The sequence below is a fragment of the Lonchura striata genome, chromosome 5 (assembly GCF_050655825.1).
Source record: "Lonchura striata isolate lonStrDom1 chromosome 5, ASM5065582v1, whole genome shotgun sequence".
Taxonomy (NCBI): domain Eukaryota; kingdom Metazoa; phylum Chordata; class Aves; order Passeriformes; family Estrildidae; genus Lonchura; species Lonchura striata.
Genome location: NC_140707.1, coordinates 66436389 through 66457311, shown reverse-complemented (window position 1 = coordinate 66457311; position 20923 = coordinate 66436389). Strand labels below are relative to the sequence as shown.

Below are 20923 nucleotides of genomic sequence, written 5' to 3'. Positions count from 1 at the left end.
CATTTGACTAGAGAGTATCTGTTCCACCTGGATCAGAGGAGGGGTCATGATGCACAGGCCAAAAAGGCTTGACTTTGAGCCAGGCTGGAGCTTCAGAGCTGGCACCTGAAATCTCATTTCTCTGCAGGAGGGAGAAGGTTGCATGGGAAAAGGAGATCTGGTTCAGGCTGAGCATGAGTGGTCCCTGCACCCTCACATGGAATTGCAGCTGCCCTGGAAAATTATGGAGAGGATGTTTGTCTGCATGGCCTGAGAAGAACATTTACAGAATAAAAGCAACTTTTACAGTAATGGACAGTAAGGCTAAAACGGTGACTGCTCCAGGACATGGCTGCTGTGTGAAGCAAAGCAGTGGTAATCAAAATTGTTTTGCTACTAATTAGAGCAGTCACTACTGGCAACCACTCCAGTCTTATCTAAGGAATTTTCAGGCAGTAACTGCATCTTGGTGAAAAGCAGCTCCTCACTTTCTGTCGCTCTCTTTCTGAGCTATTTTGAGTGTAATTGTTTTTCTCCCAACAGAGGGGTGGGAGTGTACCAATCCAAAACCATTCCTCAAGCTACACTGGCCTGGAAGGCATTTTGGTAAATAGAGTTTTCCACCATGATTTCTACTGCATCAGGCTGAACTAGTTTTCACTGACGGACTGAGTCTGGCTGGTGTATTTTATAGGGAAGGCAGAAGAATGGTGAAAAGTGTGGCCATCGCTTTGGTTCCTATGGCACTGCTTGGGATGAAGGAACTCTTGGTCCCTGATCCATCACTGTGGAGGTAAAATAGAGTTGTCCATGTTAATTTAGCTCTCTAAAAGCAGCTCTGTTCAGGCTAATTTACCACTCTGTACTACCTGGTAGCTTCTGGGACTTGCACAAGCCATGGTATGTGGCACATATTCCACAGGAGAAAAAAAAAACTTTTTTTTTGTCTCAGTCATAACTAGTGACTTGACCTTGATCATAGCGACATACAGTATCTAAACTCCATTCTAAAAAAAGAACCCATCAAATAATGATACTGTTCTCTGCTAGAAGCAAAATGTTTAAAGGCATCCCCTGGTCAGCAATCATCCTAAATCAATATTGAAAGAGAGAAGTAATTCATTGAAAACACCATTTATTAATTAGAGTGTGGCCTGGACCACAACAGCGTGTTCTCTGAAGCCACAGATTTATTTATGTTTAGTTACTGAAGGGTATGTGAAAAGACTAGTGACAATTGTTGATGATGGTTCATAAGGGAGGCTGCTTGCTGGTGCAAATGCATAAATTATTGAGACAAATTTAGCTGGCTGGAACACTGCATAAACCAGCAAATGATCTGAAACTTATGTGGAATTAATTGCATTTGCCTTTGCAGATGTCTGGTTTCTGAGCAGCAGAGCTTTGCAGCCAGCAAACATGCAGGCAGCCCTGAGAAGACCTGACTGCCCTCGGGTTCCTGCTCAGCCAGATACCAGTAAGAGAGTTCATTTCTTCTGCAACAAGCAAAATTCAGCTGGATGTCACTGTTAGAATTACCTGTTTCCCATTTATTATTATTTTGTGAAGCTGTACTGCAGATACTTATAGAGCCAGGACAGTCAAGCTTACACAAACCCAAGCTGCATGACCAGCCTGACAAGAACTTAAAATCATTGTGTGATATCTACTAATGCTTTATTACCATTGCAAAGTGGCTGCATCTCTCACGATCTCACATTCCTCAGCTTTGTCAGGATCAAAGTAGAGCACTCCTGCTCTGGAAAGTTTTCTGAGGCAGCTTCATGGCATTGTAGATGAAGTCTTCCATGATTTTTTTAACCTAAGTCCGAATACTGTGTTTAGTGGTGAACCTTCTTGTAAAATAACCCAGGGCAGAAAAGTGAGGGCTAACGTATGATCTGATGTGAAATCAAAGACATAAACATGTGTCCAGTGCTAAATCCCATTTTTTGGGGGGCTGGTGTGAAGATGAAATAGGACTCTCTTGTGGTAATACTGCATTTGAACTTACCCTCACCTATACTTTGGAAATCAAGCACAGGAATTAACTCTACTTACTGATTGACTCTGGTGGTGATTTATGTTTCCTGTGCTGTCCAAATCCTCTAACTAATGTGGCTTCAGCTAGTTAAGGAAGGCAAACATGGATGTTTGAGCTCAGTTCAGCAAAGTACTTTAGCATTCATCAAACATCCAGAGCACAAGCAAGCAGAATTTCAAGGGTCACATCTAAACACCCTCCAGAAAAGGAGATGGGTATCTCTGTGTTCATCTAAACAGCTCCCTCCTTTACAGACAGTTTTTAATTCAGGTCATTTTCTGTCAGATTCTTAGTGAGATTTCCTGAGATTTCAGCTAAAGAGACACCCACATAATCCATAGGGGAACGTGCCCATCTGGCAGAGGACCTGTGCGAGGCCGCCTCAGCTGCTCTTTAGCACAAACAGGCAGCTAAAGCTCTGGCTGAGGAAGTCCTCAATTAAATTGAGATTGCCTGGGGAGGTCAGGGACTCTGCCGTGAGGGGTCCTTAGGAATGACCTCCAGGAACTGTTCAGGTCAAGCTGATCCTGTGTCAGAGCAGCATGATGGACCAGATGACTGCCAGAGGTCCTTTCCCAGGGATTTCATGCTCCCAGCAGAGCTGTAATTGCATGAATGAAAGGTCAAACATTTTATACCTCACTGTGTGTGCCCCATAATGTATGAGTAATAGGTAACTGTTAAATCAGTTTCTATTGATAAAACACCAACTACCACTTAATATTTTAATGGGCTTCTCCTCATAAGACTTACACTCCGGACCCTTCACCAGCTCTGTTCCCTCCTCTGGACTCACTCCAGCCCCTCAGTGTCTTTCTTGCTGTGAAGGGCACAAAACTGAACACAGGGTTTGAGGTGTGGCTGCACCAGTGCCCAGCACAAGGGATAGTCCCTGCCCTGGTCCTGCTGACCACACTATTGCAGATGCAGGCCAGGATGCCATTGGCCTACTTGGCCACCTGGCCACAGGCTGGCTCATGCTCAGCCACTGCCAGCGAGCTCCTCCAGGTCCTTTTCCACCAGGCAGTTTTCCAGCCGGGAGTGCTGCAAGGGTTTTCTCATGACCCAGGAGCAGAACTCAGCACCTGGCCTTGCTGAACCTCATTCAGTTGGCCTCAGCCTGACTGCTGAGCCTTCCTGCCTTCCAGCAGATCAACATTCCCACCCAACTTGGTGTTTGCAAACTGACTGAGGGGACCCTTGATGCCCTTGTCCGAATCATTGATACAGAAGTTAAACTGAGCCCTGCAGAACATCACTTGTGATCAGTACCAACTGGACTTAACCCCATCCACCACCATCCCAGTTAATGATCTTCTGTCTCTTCCTGTTTTTTCTCTCATCATTCCCTGCATCTGGAAGGGTAGAGAAGAGCACTGCTTGTGCTCCTGATTCCTTAACCAGTCATTCCAAGGCTCTGAAGTCTCTCTTGATTGCCGTTGGATGTTTTGTTGCAACTTCATTGCTGTCTACCTAAAAAAATCAATAATAGATAATAAACTGAAGTCTGTGACAGGATTCTTGACATCTTTAACTCAGGCTCTAGGGAGGCAGCAAGCTTCCTGAGGAGGTGGCTCAGTCTGCAGTTTCTCTCTGTCTCAGATATTCAACCTCCTCGGAGAGCTCTATCACCAAATGAAGAAGTTCCTCTCCCTGGGTGCATGTAAAAGAACAGAACTGAACTCTCACATGGGTGAAAGCTGCAGGTGAGCTCTGCAGCACAGCTGGGAATAAACCACAGCTTGCCTGGTCCATAAGGGCATAGCTGGGAATAGCTCATAGCTGTCAGGGTGTCGTGGGATCCATGAAGGGCAGGAAGTCTGTCCCTGAGCATGAAGAGGATGCCTCAGCTCAGCCTGTTGCAGGGCTGCTTGAATATGGTCCTGGAGACATCGCACCAAGAGACACACAGGGACAGCCCCAGAGCATGAAGTTTGTCTCAGCCACATCCGTGACAACCTCCTAGTGAGTGAGGGACATCTCCCAAGGAAAGGCAAGGTGAGGTCATTAGGTGAATCAGGGAAAGGCAGTGACCAAGTGTGTGAGCACAAAGCATCATTGTCTGCGACTGGTGAGCTTCCTTCTTTCTTGGAATAGGATCTGAGAAACTAATGAAGTGATTTCCACCCCCTCTCACTTCTGGTGGTCTGACCTCAGAAGGGAGTGGTAGAGAAACCAGCTGGGAGTAACTAGCTATTTAAAATGGAACAAGATTGTAGCTGGGAAACTTCCAGAAAGGACTACTGGGGAGGGAACATGGAAACACCCAGGACATTCAGAACCTGCTAGCCAGTGAACTTGGAAAAGAAACAGTGAAGCAAAATGGTCTCTCCTCCACTAATCAAGAGAAATAAAGAATTGAAATACCCCCTGGAACTGATGGAAAATCAGGTCAGGCGCAGAAATATTCATGCATTTGTTCTACTGGAGGGTAAAGAATTTCCAAACCCAATTTCTTTTGTGGAAACCTGGCTCCCTAAGGCTCTGAACGAGATGCAGAGAATGTCCCACTGCATGTGGTGTGCTGGTTCAGGATCCCTGCCAGGGCAATCACTCCCAATAACAAGCAAAGCAAAACTGAGCTGCCAAGTTTCAAATGTTCATGGGAGAGGGAGGCTTGTGACTGGAGAGAGAGCAATGAGGAAGCATGAGTCCATTTATCTCAAATCAGAGTGAGTGTCCTCACTTGTGCTGTTGCCTCAGATAACACGGGTTCAAGATAAGTTTCTCATTGTTCTGGGAGCTGTACTGATTCACAGCCCAAGGAAAGTGCAACTGAAATTTAAGTTACAAAGAGGTGGAAACAGGAAAGATGGAAACAGGACACCATCAGGGGCATAGAGGGATGTGATGTCTCAGTAGTAGACATGGGGCTCTTCTATGGAGGAAAGCCTTCAAGTCTATGCAATACATGTCATGGAAACAGATCTATATGAATCTGTATTTGGATTAAAAGGCACCTTTAAAGGTCACCTGGTCTAAACCCCATGCTTATTGCACACCATCATTTAGGTCAGGTTTCTCATGTTCTTTTTCCCAAATTCTCTCTCTTTCTCATTCTTCACTTCCCAGGGCTTCCCTCCCCCTATTCCTTCTTTTTTTTTTTTTTTTTTTTTTTATGATTATCCTTTTCCTGACAGTCTCTTGGCAAAAGCCATCTTATATTGGCAATAGTGTTGGTTCAAATGGGAGGTTGTGCTAGAGATCTCCACAGTCCCTTCCAAGCAGCACTGCTGTGATTTTGGGGGAGTGCCAAACTCTCCTCAGCCCCAGAGTTTCCCTGTAAATGTGCAATCTCATGATGGTTTCAGTGATTTTCTGCAGAGATAACTTTTGTCTTTCAACTGCTCTCTGCCTCTAACTCATTGCAACCTATCAGAACAGGCACCCAACTTCCCAACAAATTTTTCGGTAATATTGGCACTTTCTCCATATCTTTGCCTCATTCCCATGGCAGATACACCTGAAGAAAAGAGAAGAAAGCTTTCTTATTTGTCTTGTTTGTCAGTCTGCAAGGTGAGTCCAGGATTGTTTATAAAGTTGTATAAAATACCTGCAAATGTTTCAGGTACGCTATCTGCTTTTTAAATTAAAAAAAAATCTAAAAAAAGATACTCTGAACAAAAGCCCCACATAAACAAGAAAAATACAGCTGACTTTGTATTTTCTGCAGGTTTTTTGCAAAGCAGGCTCTGTGTCAGGTACATCTGAGCTGCTGGGGCACCCAGAGGGGTGTCTCTGGTTTGACAGCATGAGGCTGAGACATCCCTCAGCCCTTGTTAAAGCTGAGGAACATTTTGCTTTAGCAGCCAAGGTTCTCTCTGCAGCACCAGCCCCTGCTCCAGCTGCCCTTCAGTGTGAGACTCTCCTTGTCTGGTGTCCTCCTGCTGCTCTGCTGAGCCACTGTGGAGGTGCCAGCCCCTCTCTGGTGAATGCAGGGGCACTGGGGCCTCTGAGCTGGGAAAGGTTGTGAACTGGGAGGGGAGAATTTATGAATACAAACACACACACATGGGCTTCCATGCCCCAGGAGATAAAAAGTGATAGCACCTTTGTCACCAGCTTGGCAAACATGACTTGTTTACAGCTCAGGGGCTCTCACAGAGCATATTCCAAGGAGGCAGGCTGGGGCAGGAGCTGGGAGAGGTCTCCACAGCCCCACTGAACCCCAGCCAGTCCCAGCTGTGACTCAGTGAGCAAACAGCTGAGCACTGGAGCCTTGACTGGACTTGCTGCAGTAATCCTGGAACTTCTGTTTGCTTTCCAAGGGGATTTAGCAGTGAGGGAACAGCCTACACAGGAAGGAGAATGGCAGATAATGTTTGCTTCCTTTTGATATAAATACACTTCCAGAACAGGGTCCCTCAGTGCAAGCATTCCCACAAAAGGAAAAAAACAAACCAAGTTATCACAGGACAGCTGGTAAATGGTAACAGTAATAACAGCAGCAGCAACAACAACCTTTTCAACTAATTCTTTATTTTCTTTTGTAAAAAGGGTTACTTTGACCTGACAGAAGAATGCACCAAAAAATGATGTTGCATCATCTAGGAAAATTACACCGCTTACATTTCCCCACTGCTTCTTTCTCTGGGGCTCCATCAGGATTTCGTGAGGCTATTGTAGGACACAAGTGGGGCAGGCTCTGAAGAAATCACTCTGATCTCATGGTGCAACTTATTACCCTGGAAATCAATCCAGCCCTTGGGAACTGAGGGTGCTTTCTCTGAAAAGCAATTTCAACCTACTTTGTTGCTAAAGACATGCCATATAAATTTAGTATGCTCCTCTGGTACAAACTTTAAAATGCATATCATGTGGGCAAAGATACACAGAAATGTCCCCTTGGTCCAGCTTATGTCAGTATTGTCATGCAGAGGCAAAAACTCCCTGCCCTTCAAAAAGGCATTGCTTGAAAAATGCAGTCCTTGAGGTTGACATTATTTTATCTAAGTTTCTATTACTGCTCTTTGTGCATTAATTGCTACATGATGTGAAAATGAAATACAAGGACAAAAGGAAAATCTTGTACCATTTCTTACTTTAGACATTTAGCATAATTTCTTATTACTTTGTGCAGAAGTTCAACATAAAATTGCTTAGCCTCCAGACACTGAGCATTACAGGTGTTGTAAATGTTAGAGGGTCCACCTGAGAGCCCTGACTATTTTTGCAGAGATAAATACAGATGAAAGAATAATTTGTAATTAATATCATTCAACAAACCGTATCTTCCATTTGTGAATTGTCCGTGAAGAGATTGTAATTTTCTTGAGCTGCTTGGTGAATCACTTCTGGAAATCATTCTTCACTAGCAGCTTCTTGGAGGGCAATTTGCTGGGAGCATTTCATATTCAAAGTTTGCAACTTGAGCTATTTTTATGAGTTTGTCACTTCCCTGGAAGGATCCATTCCCTAGTTAGAAGAGTGTAACTCCTCAAGTTTGACTTTGTGTTCTGTGTGATTCCAGTTATGAATATGAATTTTGAAACTTTGCAAAAGTGTCCAAATTATTCATTTGATATCTGTTTGAAATAGATTTGCTTTTTGCAAATATTGGTAAAACATGGAAACCAAAACCAGCAAGGTTGAGGCAAATTCATTACAGCATTCAAATGAACATCTTGGCTGCTCTAAGCTCCTGAGATCAGGCTCTGTGCTTTTGGTGTGATGGCTGCTTTGCAATGAGTGGTGCATCATCTTGGGTCCAACACAAGATTGTTTTTTGGTAAACAGTGTTATTGAAAGGGCAGAGATAAAAGAAAACCCATCAGAGGTCAGGTATAAACAAAAAGTGTTAACACTGGTGAAGAGTGGTGCTTCATGTGGCTTATTCAGAATTACTGCCCCTGATACTGCTCAAACACAGCCATTCTGCTGACTTTCCTGCTGTCCTTCATGTCTGCCACAGCAAAACTAATTTCCAAATTTTCCTCAGTTGAAACAGTTGACAGGCAGGAGATTAGCTGGAAATTAGGTCATCTCTTAAATACTCCCAGAGATATTGTTCAAACCTGAGGCTGCAGTGGAGGCCTTAATGGTGGATAAGAAGAGAAGAAAGCTCCTTAGACAAGGTTCATGTTTCTGTTGGCAGTGCTGTGCGAAGTTGTTCCAAAATGTGTGATGGTGCCAAGGATCGTGTTCGTTCAGGCTAGGCTTGGCTTTTCCTCTTCATGTCCCCACAACGACAGCTGGTGTTGAAGGTGAGGGAGGGTGGAGTGTGTGGGAACCTGCTGGAGGATTGTTTTCTCCTCACAGCTCCTTGGAGCTGCTCCAGGCTGTGCAGTGCCTTGGAGGAGAGATGTCCCTGAAGAGCTGAGGCATGAACCTGAGGACGGTGCACAGGCAAAGCACTTTCCTCTCTCCCTCACAACACCAAACTCAAATGGCTGCCTATAAAAATTTGCCTTTTACATCAAGACAGCTGCAGGAAGGCCATTGAAAATGAGGCTTATGGGTTTGTTGAACTGAAAAGGAAAATAAGCCTTTTAATATTTGCCTCTGCACTCTTCCAATCACAGAGAGAGAGAAGGTCTTATCTTTCGGTCACAAAAGAAAGTATTGGCAAGGCCTCAAGTAATCCCAGCAAGACCTGTTCAAATAAAAGTTTGCAGAGCACAAAGCTGTGAAAATTAAAGGGTTCAGAGAGTCTATCACTCAGTCAGGAGCATGTACTTCCTGGGAGCCCAGAGTCCCCCTAATGAACCTGACAGAGACAAGATGCCTCTGGCATCTCTCATCCACCTGGAGACAGCAGAAATGAGACAGGCACCTTCCCAGAAGGAGCATGGAGTGGTTAACAGAAAATCCTTAATTAAAGGTGATCAGGATTCAGGGCTCCTACTAGTGGATGCACTGTTGGCCTTCCCTAACCCAAAGGTTTTAGTTAAAAAGGCAGACAAATGAACTACTTTAGCCCAGTAATGATTTAATAAATGCACGTGTCTAAGTAATGATTCCCTGTATTATGCCTTCCTCCCACTCCTATTAAGCCATCATGCCTGGATAATCTAACACTTTGAATTAAGCCCTCCTGGTTCACCCATTCTGTGCTGAGAAATTCTGTGCCCATGCTCAGCAAATTGCTGACCCCTATCAAGTCCCTACAAGTACAAAATAATTCATTTTATTTATACAAGTCATCCTACAGGCCAGATTTATAGGGCAGGAAAAGTAAATGCACCTGTGTTGATGCTGCAGTAATTTCATCGTGTTCTTCTGGGGAGTCTGCTTAGAGATGACACTTTCATGGTGCAGCTTGATGGAGCTTGGCTACACAACAGCCCAGCTGGCCAGCAAGCAGGGGTGAGCACAACAGGGCTGGAACTGAAAGTGGCTTTTGTGGCTCTTCTATTCCTAATAATGCATATTAAAAAAAAAGAAAATTAAAAAAAAATCATTATGAAGAAGGGGAGAAAATAACTACTCATTGGCTGCAAGAGGTTTAACAAGGTAGTTTACCATAATATTAGAGGGGAGGAAGTCTTTTTATGGAAAATACTGTGGGGAAGATGATTATTTTTACTTGCAGTTGTTTTCCTTGCCTCCCTGTTGTTCTTTTTTTCAGTCCTGTAGAACAGGCTCAGAAAGTGGTACAAATCATATTATTTGCTAATGTACCAGCCTGGTGAGTGGAGAATTTTTAGTGGTCTGCAAAGAGAACAAGCACAATTCCTGATATTTGTTAATCACCTCTGTGTGCTTAACTTTCAAAGGCTGTTTTTAATATTTATCTTCCTTTAACTCCAAGGATTTGTGTTTTCTTACAAGAAGAAAATTAACTCTATCCCGGCCAAAACCAGGACAGTAATGTCTCATTCCTTCCTGAGCCTAAACCTGGTGGGTATAGAGAAGATAATACTCACAAGGAATAACTTAAGGTTTTTGATGTTCCATTTGAAATCTGAGACTCAAGGAGTTCTCTATCATGGTAAAGAAAAAAACCCAGACCAATCAAACAAACAAACAAAACCCACAGAAAAACAACAACCAAAAGCCACCCCAAAACTTTGTTTAAGTAAGTAGCTTCACAGAAACTCACCTTTTAGCATTTCTAAGGAGTGTGGCAAGTTACAACTACTGGAAATGGATCCATCACAGAATAAGCCCTGGCTTGTCACAAACTTTTGGTGAACCAATAAATGGCTGGTCTCAACACATGGTATTGCAGATATTGTGCAAGTCTACCAGTAAATAGGCAGCCCCAGCTTGCCTGGTTCTTACTCACCTCATTTGTCTGCCCAGAAAATGGGAAACAGCTTAATGAAATTAAGTACAGTCAGACACATCAGATTTCAACTCTTTTTTTTCCCTTATATGTGACCTTAACTGCCTGCAATGTTGTCGAGTTCCTTTCAGTTTTCATGTGGTGTAAAGGGTCATTAACTGAGTCATTCCCAGAGATAAAGGAAGACAGCAAACCCTAGAGAGGTTTGGAGTCCTGCTGGACCCTGGGTAGACATCCCAGGATGGAGTATGATTCCATGGGATGTTTCTCTGTGGAATGAATCACAAACAACACCACAATGATAACTTTTTTTTTTTTTAATTGAAAGCATTTCTTTCAGCTTGATAAATTGGTTACTCTTTCCCATGCAAACAACTCTGATTATTCATCATGGTATTTGTGTATTCTTCATTTCCCACAAGAGTTATATGTGGGATGGAAGTTTTCTTTTAGCATTTGATAAGACATTGTTTTAAAATGCCCATCATCCAATCAGGGAGGATAAGCCTAGTGATTGAAGTCAGCAATTATAAAATCTGTATACTGAATACCTAAAGGTTGCAGCTTACAAACAGTCAGATGACAAGAAAATACTGTGTGATACTAATCACTAATCATAGCTTGCTTAAGAATGACATTTCCAGGAATCAGGATCAATCTGCCAATGATTCACTAACTGTAGAAAGAATTAAATTCCTAGCATGCATTATTTGAAGTGAGTGTTTTGATCAGTTCACTATCAAAAGCTGATTCCCATTGGCTACAGACGAAGGAGGCAATCAAAGTCACCTCTGTTTTCCACATAACTTGTTTTTTTTTGGTTAAATACTGACATCAAAAGTTTGTCATACAAAGGCAGAGCCTTGTCTCTAGCCCTGTGTACACACAGTGAAATGTCAGCCCCACTGATTTTGGTGACAAAATTCCCATTCATTTAGCCTGATGTCAGAGGATTGATTTTTATTGACACACTGGGAGCAATTAATTATTTACCCATCAGCCTGAGAGACCATTTCAAAAGGATTTATTTAAGGTGCTGTTCTTTAAGAATCAGTTATCTTGAGGCATGTGATACCTCATACAGTTCACTCTGCTTAAATACCTTCCTCTCAATTAGCTCATGTTTTTATTCAAGAGAGGAGATGGATAGGTCTGTACAGCTGGCAACGCTTTCAGAGTGTGTCAGGCCAAAGGGAAGCTAATTACAGGGAGGAGAGAAAAATGTGGAAAATACTGTTTGCAGAGGGCACTGTGGAGAGGAAACTTTGTTGTGAGCAGCCCTCTCTCACATTACACATGCTGAAGCTGTACTCTTCTGACCATAAGATTAATGATGCCAAGCCAAACATTATACCCATGTCTCAAGGGTCACAAGAAAACTTCTTTTTTTTAATCATCTGTTTCTCATTTTGCTGGCCACAAAGGTATTTACTAAGGAATTAGTATATATCTAGGTTTAAGTAGATTAAAATAGAAACATGCCACTGTTTACTGGCTACATCTGCTCTCATTAGTATAACTTGTTGCTGTTGGCATGAAGCAGTTTAATTAAAATGACAGCATACTTTTCTATGGAAGCAGAGCCTGGTCCCAGCAGGGCTCCTCAGCCAGATGTGAACAAGCAGTGCCTGCTGTGGTGGCTGCAGAGGGAACCCAGGGCAGCCCCTCTCTCTCACCCTTTCAGACAGTCCCTCCAGGAAAGAGCAAAGACAGAGCAGCTCTTCCACTTACCTTGGACCTGTCTTTTTTTTTTTTTTCCTCTTTCCCAGATATTCTTTTTTTTACTTTAGTCCAGCTCTTTCCATTAATGCCTACAAATCTTGTATATCTATTAGTGACTTAGGTGTAGGATGCATTGCTTGGTGAGGTACTGAGAGCAGGTACAATGCCTGGGATGATGCAGGTACAAGTTCTACAAGAAATAAAGTTGAATCTGCCAAATATGAAGGAAAGTCGGGAGGCACCGTCTCCTCTGTTGCCCATGTGGCTGTCACAGAGGAGGACATTTTCTCAGTACTGCTCTATCCCAGGAGACAGGTGGGTTCCAGGAAACTCTGTGATGCCTTGGAAGTTATGAAGAAGTCAATTAACAGGGTCATTTGCCTTCAGTTGCTGTTTTGAGATGATACCCAGCAAATTATGAGAACTAAATTATGGTATTTAGGGATTTTTTTCTGCAATGGTGGAGGTTAGAAACGGTGCTGAGTCAGGAAACTATTCTGGAATGTGAAAAACGTGAGAGTTTTCAAGTGCATGGTTAAAGAATACCCCCACTGAAGTCAAAACTGGGGGCCAGGCCACTTTTTTGGGATTTTGAGCTGGAATGGGATTTGGAACATGGCCGTCCTAACCAGTTTCCCTAGCCAGGAGCTGATGTTTTCTTGTTCTCTTTGGGGAATCCACCTCAGGACTGAAATGTAAACATCTGAATCACAGGTGTGGTTGCCCAAAGCTTCCTGGGGTAGTCACCAGAGAGAGGAAGGTTTCTTCAGGGAGTCAGTGAAAGACCTTGGAGATCATTTCCCCAGCATCTTTTCTTGTTATAGTTTACTAAATAATATAAATCCTACATTTCAACTAGAGGATGACTCAGTCTTCTAATGGAATGGGAGGAACTAGAAGATCCAAGTCCTGCCACGTCTGCCTGAAAACATAATTTCTGCATCTCTCTTAGCTCCACCTTGGACCAGCCACTTGCTGAAATTACACTGCTTTGAAGGGAAAGATGCTGTCATCTCCCAACCACTTTTGTTAGGAGAGAAAATCAGCCACCTACTTCTCACCCAGCAAGCAGAGCAGTGTGGTTCAAACATTTAATAATACAAGGCTTGTGGTGGAACCTGAGGCCTCTGCTTTCCCTTTTTCTGAGGCAGGAGCCCAGGTGTGTAGTTGGGTGTTTGTCACACTGTGACACAAAATAACTCACAGAAGCAGGCTAGATGTAAAAGGAAAGAAAAAGAACCTAAAAAAGAAAACTTTATTTTCTGACTCTACTATATATACAATAGCAAAAATGACAGTGGATTGGAGGGTGAAACTGCCACCTCTCCAACCACACAGGTCAAACCAACAGTCCATCAATTCTCTCCACCCACAAAGAAGAATGCAAAACAATCATTATTTACATGAACATGCATGAGAAAACTCAGTTGAAATATGCCAATATCAGAAACCATTATGTCAATATAGGAAATTTTAAGAGAACTTTAAAACTCTCAAAAGAACAGGGTGACAAGTGTCTTCTGAGGTGGTTTCAGGAAAGTGCCCATCCTGCCCACTCTCTGGGAAGGTGCCTGCAGGGCCTGGAGACCTGTGCTGTGCAAACACCTGGATGCACCTCCTCCCCCAGAGGTCTACAGTGCACATCTGGCATGGGGAAACTTTCTGCTCCAGGTGGGCAAACAGCTGTTGAAGCACTTTGGGCTGTCTGGCCACCAAAGTGCAGTAGGGGTGGACCTAGAAAGAAGGGAAGATGTCCTGGTGCTGCTGTGGAGCAGTGGGGCTGAAGGTGACTCTCCTCCCATCCAAATAGCCAAAAGCAGATGTTGACAGACATATGGACTCCTGCTTGGAGTCTCAAGGGTGGCCACTGGCAGACCTGGACTTAAAACCAGCAGCTCCTGATGGTCTCGTGGGTCCAGAGGCCATGGGATGGAGCTTCTCTTGCCTTTTCTACCCTGCTCTATCTGCTTTTTGTTTCTAAGTAGCTCCTCACTGCCTCCCCCTTGGTTAGCAGCATGGAGAGGCAGTGAAGGGGAGCCAAGAGTTTGCAGTGAGGATGTGTTTGTGTGGATGAACACACTTTCCATATATAAAAGTAATAAAGGGAAAATACTACATAAGTTCACTTGCTGACTGTTTTGCTCCAGTGCCATGGCCCAAGAACAATCAGCCAAACTCATCCATGTGTGAAAATTGTAATATTGGAAAAGGCTTCTGTGTTTGCTATTAGTCATATTTCTTTATAACAACTTTCCTCTGTAAGTGGATACAGAAATAACTCTTCAGATTATGGATCGGAGCAGGGAGCTGTATTTGCTTAGTGGTGTAGCTGCATTGATTGGCATCCCCCTGCTCAGAGAAATGTTTTTAACCAGCCAGAACAACGAATACTGTTGAAAAACCTCCATGGGTTTCACTGACAGCATTCGAATGTAAAAGCAACTAGGTGTTTCAGGAGCCAAAACACGATTATTTTTAATTCACCGTGGTGAGGAATGGTTATTATTTATTGTTTGAACACAGCAGCACCTACTGGCTCCAGCCAGAAATCTGGACTGCACAACAGTAGGTGTAAAAGGGAGTAAAAAAAGAGGTTTCCACCCCCATGAGTTGTCTGAGTCGGAGCAGGAAGCAGCTGGCAGTGTTTGGATGGAACACGAGGGAGGAGAGGAGGGGATGGGAGGACTGGTCTGACTGCCCTGGGTGTGCTGGGCAGGCTGAGCAAGGAGATCTATGGAGGGGAGGGAGCTGCTGGTGAGGAGCTGAGCACGTTTCTGGCTGGAAGGAAAATGAAATCTGGAGGTGTGGCAGGAGCTGAGAGGTGTCAGTGCCTCAGTGACATGCTGCAGTTTGTAAGAGAGGAAGGTGAGGAGGACAGGGGATGCAGGGGGAGAAAGGACTCACCAGTTCAGTGTGGGATAATGGGATGGGCAGAGGTGGCAGGAGAGTGATGTACTGAATTGGAGGAAAAACCCCCAGATTATCTACTTCTTCATGTATTTTCTTTTTTCCTTCTTCTTCTTTTTATTTCCTTTTTTTTTTTTTTTTTCTTTAATGGGAAGTTTTTTTCCAGAAAACTCACCTTTGGAAAAGCTAAATCTAAGCTTCTTGGCTTGGCAGTTACCAAGCTGGGATGGTTGTGCCAATTTCACATCCTACCTGCAGGATACCCTGACAGCACCTTTTCCAGCCAACCCTATTCCACTCAGTGGAAGTGGGCATTGGTGTCTCTCCTCTTTCCTCCCCATCCTCACATCCCAAGATCCAGACCTCTACCTCTGCTGAACTTGGCTGCAAATCTTTCAATTCTCTGGAAAGCTCTTGTCCATTTTCCTTCCCCTTCAAGAATAACATTGAACCTTCCACAATTGTTTTGATAGTCTGATTTTTTTTTTTTCCTACCACAGAAAACTTAAATTATCTACAAAAGTTATTTTCTTCCACAAATATCTACTTTTCTTCCCTAAAAAGCTTTTTTGCTTAGAGCATCATTCTCATGAAAAACTGTGTGGCCTTAGTGGTAAAACTGCAGTGAAGGAAATTGTTTTTGCAACATTATTTCAAATATATATGGATAGGGAGAGTTTTGTCTAGGCCAGGAATCAGGAAAAATAAAAAGTAGTTAAAGTCTGTATTCAATTCCATTTTAAGATCTCTCTTCTAGAGCTGTCTCCATATAATGGCTCAGAAATGTCCAGGGAAGTTCTGTCATTTCTGGTTTCCATCTCAGACTGAAACTAAAACATGCAAGGAGCCTTATAAAAAACCTTGTTCTTATGAAGGGTTTTCCAGTTTCCTATGTTTTTATTCTCATGAGGTTTAGATACAAAATCCAGATTTTTTCCTTTTTTAAACAGAAGCCAGACTCAAAATCTAGTGAGGTTTCACCATCACTAATTATAGCATGTATGTGAAATTATTTGCTGTGAAGGTGAAGGGTAGTGTGAAATTAAAATTAGATGCATCAAGAACAATGCTTTCCTGTCTTGACAATGTATGGGCTTGGTGCTCTGAAAGATAGTTTTTGTTTTGTCACATTATTTTCCTAAATAATCCAGAAGGATGGAATTGAAGGGGGGTTGTGGGTTTTTTAAAACAAACAAACAAACAAACAAAAAATATTGCTTGCGGAAAAGAAAGTAATTTTCTGTTTCATCATTTCATTTAATTCTCCCTACACATACTGGGAAACATAGATGGCATTTTTCCTCTCTCCTCAAAGGAAAATTCCAGATAAGGACAGGTGTTATTAGCCCACTGGAGCAGGATCCAGCTCGGCTGCTGCCCAGGGAGTGAAGGATGTGTGTGTGAGCTGGGCTCGTTCCCTGCTGCCCTGGCCAGCCCTCCCTGGGCAGCAGAAGGGTTTTTTTGGCAGCAGCAGTAGCCACACCACTTCTCCCAGTTGGACTAAACGCGTTTTCCTCACAGGCACCTCCAGCAAAGGTCTGTGCTGCTGAGAGAGGGAGAGAGATGCTCCAGAGATGAAACACCATGGTCCTGGCTTGACAGCCAGCTTTGTTCTATTAAAAACCACATCCTGCATGTGTGGCCTGCCTGAGGCAAAGCCCAGCATGGAGGCAGCGTGTCCACCCCAAAACCAGCTCCTTGCAAATGCAGGGAGGCACTTTGTTCCCTGCCAGCTCCCTGAAAGCACAGGCAACGCTGCTGAGCTCCTCCTAAAACCCTGAGTGTCACATTGCTGTGCTGTGCTGGCTCAGCTGGTCCCTCCACTGCTGTGAGCCACATAAACTTATTATTGTGTAACAGCACATCTTTTTCAAAGTTATAGATGATCGTTTGCTATGTTGGTGAATTTTTTTAACTGTGCAAACAATGGTTATTTGAGTTTTTTTCACTTCTTCATACCATGAAAGCTTCCAGGATAGAAATATCTGGTGGCTGTGAGTTCAAGCAAAACTACTTCAAATTATAAACAAGAGTCTTAAAACACAGAAAAATCTTACAAATGGAAAGACTTTTCAACTTTCACTTTTTAAAAATTGTTACTGGATGGGGTCAGGTAGGTTTCCTAATGTGCTTGAGCTGGAATAAATAAAAATGAAATTTTGGAAAGCTGCAGAATTTGTATTTTTAAAATTGATGAACGTTACACAGAAAAAGGTGCCTGTTTTTTCTATGTGTTACCAACAAGATTATTCTCTGAAAATGGCAAAATGAATGCAGTTCACTTTGCTCATTCTAATAAAATCATATCAGAAGTAAACCCAAATAAATTTGTGATTGTTAATTTCAGGGTGGCGATTGAAAAAACACCAAAAACAAAAAGCACAACAAGCCACAACCAAAACAGCACCCCCCTTCCCTATACAATCTGTGAGTTAAATTCCCCTGAAATTGCCCAATATTTGATCCCAGTGACACAAATTATTGTGAGCTTGGAATGATATCAATTACTCTCCATTACTACCCGAGGGCTTGCTGCGATAGTGGTTAATAAGCCAAATCCTAAGGTGCCCTTTCCATTTGTGGGTAAGGTCAAAAGCAATTAAGGAATGGAGGATCTGTGGTGAAAGCTGCACAAGTGGAGGATCTGTGGTGAAAGCTGCAATATTGGTGTTTTGTTTTTGTTTTTGTTTTTTTTTTGTAAATCAAAGTCATATCATTCAAGCAGTTCTGGGTTTGATCAGCAGATGGGCTCTTCCCAGTGCTATCCAGACTCAGAGGTCTGTGGAAAATCAGTTTTACCTTGATTCCACCTGTGCTGTGGAGTTGTAACTTGTGGCTGTGGCTTACCAAGGATAGTGCATTTAGGGTGTAGCTAAAGAAACACGTGGCAGAAAGAATTCAAATGGCATCACATCTTTTGAAAATTTGAGATATTTTATACAAAACAGATAAATCATCACATAAGTGGACAAACTGTTCTCTTACATAGGTATCTGCCATATTACAATCACATTCCCTGTGTCTGACTCTACCTTTAATTTCAGTTTAGCTCCATTGTTAAGCCAAGGTACTCTCTGTGCACTTGAATATAGAATTCTCCTCAATAGGATGAGATTAATTTATCTCTTAGTGTGACCAGACCTTCCTGAGGTTCCTCTTGCAAACCTCACTCTTTTTTTCCTGAATTCAGAGTAACTTTCCAATTCAGCATGGATTTCAGCTTCTCACTGGAGTACCCAGAGGTGTTATCTGATGTCAGCAAAGTTAACTTCCTCAGACATACTTGTCCTAAGGAAGACAGCATTATGACTGGACTTATTTTCCATAAACTCATCTTGATTGCATTAATTATGCTGCTATCTGTTAATTATTTCCTGATTTTCTCCCTTATCAGATTTTGCGTGCAGTCAATTCCAGATGAACCAACAGAGTTATGCAAGGGTTTGTCACTGACCTCTTCCTACACTGTACAATACTATCTCCCAGGCTATGTGATTCCTCTGATTTTCCAAGATCTATTACAAATTGAGATCTGTGGCTCAGAAATCTGCTCCATGAATTTTCTTAGAAAGCAGTAGCCTGCATTATCTTGGCCTGCAGACAGGTTTGGGATAATAAAGTCTTCACATATAAACTGCTCCACACAGGGCTCCTTGCAATGAACTTTGGCTATCTGAAAGCCAACATCCAGCGAATGATTGTCAGGTGGGCTCTCCAACATCAGAGGAGAGCAGGGAACATTGTCAGAAGTGGTTCCTGCCTTCCCAGGGGAGCAGGAGCCTCTGCAGATTCTTATCTGTCCCTAGTGATGAAAGAAAAAGTCCACTTCACTCAGAGTATATGGCTGCTTCTTGAATTTCTTCATTTGTGAGAGTTAAGTTGTACACTGACCTCGTGCTCCCCACCCCATAGACTGCACCCAGAGGATTTGAGATTCCCACCCTGTGACTGAGACAGTGTCCAGATCTCTCTTTCCTGGAGATCTCTTTCTCAGGTATGTTCTTACATGTGTCACCATGTCTTGCCAGATATCTGCAGCACTCCTCATTGGCATTAACATCTTCCAGCACTGGTTTTAGTCCCTACAGCTAGATTTTGCTTCATCATTGTTTTTCTTTATTTCTTTTATAAACCAAATTTGTTTAAACCCGGGGCTTTTCAGTCTCTAGAGGCTTCTGTATGAGTTTCTGGCTGGTAGCACACCCACAAGTGCCTAGAAGAGGTGTGTTTAATGGTTGTGGAGATGTCCAATTCAGAGAAATAACAGAAAATAGTCATTCTCATCACATTTCCTATGAGCAGAGTATTGTTCCGCTGTAAACAACCACACTAAGCAGGCAGCACTGTGGTCAGACAAGGTCCCCCTTGCCCATCTCAGCCTGTTGTTGCCAGTCCCAAAGAAAGTTCTCCAGAGAAAGTGGCCTTTTGTCTCCTCCCAGACCGGGTAGTTTGCATAATCTGGTTAAATAAAATGAATACACACAGGCACAAAGAATTGTGGGGGAAAACTGTAGTATAAGTAAGGCTGAGTGGTCCATCTAATCTGACATCGATATAATACAATCGTTTATTTGTGTACACTGGAACAACTCTTTGGGACTGTGGTCTATTCCTGTTTCCCAACAACACTGTCATTAAAACAATGGGCACTGTAATTATTGTGATAAAAAGGCATTATTGCTTCAGTTCTTCATCTGGCCCATGTGCAGAAGGAAGAGGTTTTCTTTATAATCTCCCTGCAGAAGGAGCACAGGGACCACAAGGCTCCTTCTCCCACTGGCTCTGCCGTACAAAAGATTTCTCCACACCGGAGGCTGCAGTGTGAGAGCCTTTGTCTCAAATGAAAGGGCATCACACAGGCCTTCTGCCAGCACTGGCCACCAATGAAAGCAGCTCCTTTATGTACCAGCTCACTGCTGAACTGCAGACAATACTGTAAAATCTGTACTCCTCCATTACCTCAGCTGCCTTCACATTGCTGGAGTGCTGCTGAGCCTTGAAAAGGGGCTGCAGGCGCCAGGCTGGAGCCTCACAAAGTCCCTGTCAGGAGGATAGCAGGAAACCTGCTTGCCCAGCACAGCCATGCTGGTGAGAATGAGGAGAGGGGGTCAGGAGGGAGATGTGATTAATGCCTCCAAAACTGTTGCTCCAGCAATTTCTGCAGTCAGGCCATTTCATTCTGGCAGACTGCATGGGAGCTTCTGCTCAGCTCAGTTCCATGTGAAACCTGCTCGTTGGGCAGATTGCTGTGAGCTCGCCGCCCAGCTCCTGTAATACCAGACCCTGCAGGAAACAGCCCAGAGGTGAGCATTTTTCCACTGGCCTTCATGAAAAGCTCTTTTGAGTGAATCCAAGAGCTCACAGAGAATCTGTGAACACGGCCTGGAGAGCCAAGATGCCCTCTAGATTGTGTCAGTGCCTCTCCTTGCCTTCATCACGCCTGCATTGCCTGCCAGCCCTGAGGAGCCTGGGCTGCAGTCCTTCCTGGGCTTCAGAGTGCTCAAGTGGTCTCTTAAATCCTTCAGGTTCCTTAAACTGGAACAGTCTGAACAGTCTGGTTGCTGCAATCCCAGCTTCCATAGCCCCTGCCTTGGGGCTCTGAGAGAGTGAAGTCCTGACTCAGCTGGGGACACATGGAACTGCTCTCCCTGGCTGCAGTGGGAATCCTAGGATTGTTAAAGGAGGAAAAGACCTCTAAGATGGAAACCAACCATTAACCAGCACCACTGTTAGCACTGAGGACAGGCTGGCAGCAAAATCCTCCCTGGCTGTCTGATGTGAGTGAGTACAAGCTGGTGATGGGGCAAAAGAATATCAATGAGGTGCTGAGATGACCACTGCTATTGCTAAAACCTCTTTTAGAAAATGTTTGCCCCACTGCAAGCATAACTGATGTAAATTGAATGCGTCAGGCTGAGTAGAAGCACCTACCCCCTTCTCCGAGCTGCTCTCCCCTTGTTTGACAAGGTACAAACAGAAAGCCCATTCACATGCAAGTGGAGAGTACCAAACATTGCATCAAAAAGCAGGAGCCATCCTGTTAC

At 43.5% G+C, this 20923-nt stretch overlaps 1 long non-coding RNA gene across 3 annotated transcripts; it reads right to left on the bottom strand.

The window, feature by feature from the left end:
- Positions 1–4679: 4679 nt before the first annotated feature.
- On the bottom strand, positions 4680–16312 carry LOC146767421 (uncharacterized). Of its 3 annotated transcripts, none has more exons than XR_014955793.1 (3): positions 10065–16312; positions 9207–9673; positions 4680–8615 (listed from the first exon to the last, which is right to left on the bottom strand). It is a non-coding gene; the product is annotated as an uncharacterized LOC146767421 (long non-coding RNA). The 3 variants fall into 3 exon arrangements; XR_014955792.1 differs by having other exon boundaries at positions 9207–9379; XR_014955791.1 differs by having other exon boundaries at positions 9207–16312.
- Positions 16313–20923: the final 4611 nt, after the last annotated feature.